Here is a 5000-nt window from a genome sequence, read left to right on the forward strand (position 1 = left end):
TTAACCTAACCCGTATTGTGCCTTAACCTAACCCGTATTGTGCCTTAACCTAACCCGTATTGTGCCTTAACCTAACCCGTATTGTGCCTTAACCTAACCCGTATTGTGCCTTAACCTAACCCGTATTGTGCCTTAACCTAACCCACGTTGTGCCTTAACCTAACCCACGTTGTGCCTTAACCTAACCCACGTTGTGCCTTAACCTAACCCACGTTGTGCCTTAACCTAACCCACGTTGTGCCTTAACCTAACCCACGTTGTGCCTTAACCTAACCCACGTTGTGCCTTAACCTAACCCACGTTGTGCCTTAACCTAACCCACGTTGTGCCTTAACCTAACCCATATTGTGCCTTAACCTAACCCATATTGTGCCTTAACCTAACCCATATTGTGCCTTAACCTAACCCATATTGTGCCTTAACCTAACCCATATTGTGCCTTAACCTAACCCATATTGTGCCTTAACCTAACCCATATTGTGCCTTAACCTAACCCATATTGTGCCTTAACCTAACCCATATTGTGCCTTAACCTAACCCATATTGTGCCTTAACCTAACCCATATTGTGCCTTAACCTAACCCATATTGTGCCTTAACCTAACCCATATTGTGCCTTAACCTAACCCATATTGTGCCTTAACCTAACCCGTATTGTGCCTTAACCTAACCCGTATTGTGCCTTAACCTAACCCGTATTGTACCTTAACCTAACCCGTATTGTGCCTTAACCTAACCCGTATTGTGCCTTAACCTAACCCGTATTGTGCCTTAACCTAACCCGTATTGTGCCTTAACCTAACCCGTATTGTGCCTTAACCTAACCCGTATTGTGCCTTAACCTAACCCGTATTGTGCCTTAACCTAACCCGTATTGTGCCTTAACCTAACCCGTATTGTGCCTTAACCTAACCCGTATTGTGCCTTAACCTAACCCGTATTGTGCCTTAACCTAACCCGTATTGTGCCTTAACCTAACCCGTATTGTGCCTTAACCTAACCCGTATTGTGCCTTAACCTAACCCACGTTGTGCCTTAACCTAACCCACGTTGTGCCTTAACCTAACCCACGTTGTGCCTTAACCTAACCCACGTTGTGCCTTAACCTAACCCACGTTGTGCCTTAACCTAACCCACGTTGTGCCTTAACCTAACCCACGTTGTGCCTTAACCTAACCCACGTTGTGCCTTAACCTAACCCACGTTGTGCCTTAACCTAACCCACATTGTGCCTTAACCTAACCCATATTGTGCCTTAACCTAACCCATATTGTGCCTTAACCTAACCCATATTGTGCCTTAACCTAACCCATATTGTGCCTTAACCTAACCCATATTGTGCCTTAACCTAACCCATATTGTGCCTTAACCTAACCCATATTGTGCCTTAACCTAACCCATATTGTGCCTTAACCTAACCCATATTGTGCCTTAACCTAACCCATATTGTGCCTTAACCTAACCCATATTGTGCCTTAACCTAACCCATATTGTGCCTTAACCTAACCCATATTGTGCCTTAACCTAACCCATATTGTGCCTTAACCTAACCCATATTGTGCCTTAACCTAACCCATATTGTGCCTTAACCTAACCCATATTGTGCCTTAACCTAACCCATATTGTGCCTTAACCTAACCCATATTGTGCCTTAACCTAACCCATATTGTGCCTTAACCTAACCCATATTGTGCCTTAACCTAACCCATATTGTGCCTTAACCTAACCCATATTGTGCCTTAACCTAACCCATATTGTGCCTTAACCTAACCCATATTGTGCCTTAACCTAACCCATATTGTGCCTTAACCTAACCCATATTGTGCCTTAACCTAACCTATATTGCGCCTTAACCTAACCCATGTTGCGCCTTAACCTAACCTATGTTGCGCCTTAACCTAACCTATGTTGCGCCTTAACCTAACCTACGTTGCGCCTTAACCTAACCTATATTGCGCCTTAACCTAACCTATATTGCGCCTTAACCTAACCTATATTGCGCCTTAACCTAACCTATATTGCGCCTTAACCTAACCTATATTGCGCCTTAACCTAACCTATATTGCGCCTTAACCTAACCTACGTTGCGCCTTAACCTAACCCACGTTGCGCCTTAACCTAACCCACGTTGCGCCTTAACCCAACCCACGTTGCGCCTTAACCCAACCCACGTTGCGCCTTAACCCAACCCACGTTGGGCCTTAACCCAACCCACGTTGCGCCTTAACCCAACCCACGTTGGGCCTTAACCCAACACACGTTGGGCCTTAACCCAACACACGTTGGGCCTTAACCCAACACACGTTGGGCCTTAACCCAACACACGTTGGGCCTTAACCCAACACACGTTGGGCCTTAACCCAACACACGTTGGGCCTTAACCCAACACACGTTGGGCCTTAACCCAACACACGTTGGGCCTTAACCCAACACACGTTGGGCCTTAACCCAACACACGTTGGGCCTTAACCCAACACACGTTGGGCCTTAACCCAACACACGTTGGGCCTTAACCCAACACACGTTGGGCCTTAACCCAACACACGTTGGGCCTTAACCCAACACACGTTGGGCCTTAACCCAACACACGTTGGGCCTTAACCCAACACACGTTGGGCCTTAACCCGCTCTGTAATTGTCATACGACGCGTTAAATTAGTGTAGTGTTGCCTAACTGCAACCCCCGCAATATAGTTTGCTACTCGCACTGCCTGGTCCCCAGTGTATCGCTTCATGTTAAACACCTTGCAGCGATACACTGTAATGTGGATGGCAGCAGGACGTACATGCTCAATGCCCTTCGCAGTTGTTCATTGGCATTCGCATGGCGAAGCACTTAGCCTACGCTGTGGTACGGCCTGTGTCAACTGTCCGCTGATGTTGTACGTCCAAATCACACACTGTACTGCACATTGGTCCTCATGTACTGAATGATACATCGTGGTACATGTGACCGTACAACGACTGCGCCAACAACGGCGAACCATGCGGTCCAACTGTTGTGCACTCAGCTATGTGTCGTCTCCCTATAAGAGCCGGATTGCAGTGTGGTATGCCCTGGATGGCGATCAGCATGAGCCGTCTGTTGATGTAGTGGCGCGTGTTGTCAGACGTAGTCGTCTCTTCTCACACACCGTGACAGCATGGTGCACTGCGTTCCACATCTGCGACATGCGACAGAGGCCGGTTGACAGTCGTTCGCGCAATGGACATCGCATACGTACGGGGGCCACCTTCCACGTGTTCGCGAAGCGTGCACATGTTGTTGCGTGTATGTGGGCAGACATAGTGTGTCGTGACACCTGACACAGGCATGCAACAATCGTTGAATTTGCAAATGGCGATGGACGTCTACGTTTGCTGGTGACGTTACGCAAATGAACAACTGGTAAACCGTTGTGGTGCGGTTGTTCTCGCTAGAGGTGAATCAGTGATGGCGACGATCGGTTGAGCTACCAACCGGTTGTTTCAGCGATACCCACCATGCCCACGAACGTGAATGGCATGTGGGTGTGAAGCGATACGCGGCGGTGGCTGGGTGGGACCGTCCCCGGCCGGTGAGGGGGGGCCTCCCGGCGTGCTGGCCGCGCGGTGCGTGGGCGCACGCGCTACAGCCGGCTGGTGGGGGCGGCCAGTGGCAGGCGCGCCGGCCGACGGAGGCGGCAGGCGGCGCAGCTGCGCGCCGGCGCACCCTGCACGCGGCGCCGTGCGGCCAAAGTAGGTCCTCGCGGGCCCGGTGCGAAGCGCGGTGGACATCTGCAGTGTGCTGGTCCGATTGAGGACTGTGTGCGCTGAGGATGCGCCGCCGCCCGGCGCTCGGCGCCGCGACGCCGTCTGCTGCTCGGTCGCCTCTGCGGTTCTCGCAGGTGGTTTGTATCGCAGCTGTGCGGACGTGTTGGCGCGTGCGCTGTGCTGGGAGAGTTCGCTTCGGCACCCAAGTGGGGCTTTTGTCCTTCTGTGGCGCTGGCGTTGGAGCTGCCGGCCACCGTAGGTGGCGCGTGTTGTCTCCCGCCGGCAATGCCACGACAGCACGCTCCCGGGCCTCTGTCGGCAGCGGCAAGCTCAGTTGGGAGCACGGGTGGTCGCACCTAAAGCGTCTACTCGCCAAACTCCGGGCGATTGCGCCTCTCTCGAACCCGACCAAGTACTTAGGACGGCGCTGCGCGCCGCCGGGACCTGAGAGGGTTTCGAGGTGTATCGTGCAGGGGAGCTCAGCCTCCTCCTGTTTGCAGAATAATTGAGCGGACGCTTGCGTGTTCGCGCGGGCCCCCGGGACACACTCCCGGGCGGCCGGCTGCTCAGCTCTAGTTGACGCAGCTCCCTGGTTGATCCTGCCAGTAGTCATATGCTTGTCTCAAAGATTAAGCCATGCATGTCTCAGTACAAGCCGCATTAAGGTGAAACCGCGAATGGCTCATTAAATCAGTTATGGTTCCTTAGATCGTACCCACGTTACTTGGATAACTGTGGTAATTCTAGAGCTAATACATGCAAACAGAGTCCCGACCAGAGATGGAAGGGACGCTTTTATTAGATCAAAACCAATCGGTCGGCTCGTCCGGTCCGTTTGCCTTGGTGACTCTGAATAACTTTGGGCTGATCGCACGGTCCTCGTACCGGCGACGCATCTTTCAAATGTCTGCCTTATCAACTGTCGATGGTAGGTTCTGCGCCTACCATGGTTGTAACGGGTAACGGGGAATCAGGGTTCGATTCCGGAGAGGGAGCCTGAGAAACGGCTACCACATCCAAGGAAGGCAGCAGGCGCGCAAATTACCCACTCCCGGCACGGGGAGGTAGTGACGAAAAATAACGATACGGGACTCATCCGAGGCCCCGTAATCGGAATGAGTACACTTTAAATCCTTTAACGAGTATCTATTGGAGGGCAAGTCTGGTGCCAGCAGCCGCGGTAATTCCAGCTCCAATAGCGTATATTAAAGTTGTTGCGGTTAAAAAGCTCGTAGTTGGATTTGTGTCCCACGCTGTTGGTTCACCGCC

The 5000-nt window shown here is 51.8% G+C and overlaps 1 non-coding gene across 1 annotated transcript in view; it reads left to right on the forward strand.

Annotated features, from left to right (window-relative positions):
* Positions 1-4317: 4317 nt before the first annotated feature.
* Positions 4318-5000, forward strand: part of LOC124560833 — a 1910-nt gene continuing 1227 nt past the window's right edge. The window contains exon 1 of the ribosomal RNA XR_006969341.1: positions 4318-5000. This exon is cut by the window's right edge and continues 1227 nt beyond it. This is a non-coding gene — a ribosomal RNA (small subunit ribosomal RNA).

Source organism: Schistocerca americana, unplaced genomic scaffold (assembly GCF_021461395.2).
Source record: "Schistocerca americana isolate TAMUIC-IGC-003095 unplaced genomic scaffold, iqSchAmer2.1 HiC_scaffold_112, whole genome shotgun sequence".
Lineage (NCBI taxonomy): Eukaryota > Metazoa > Arthropoda > Insecta > Orthoptera > Acrididae > Schistocerca > Schistocerca americana.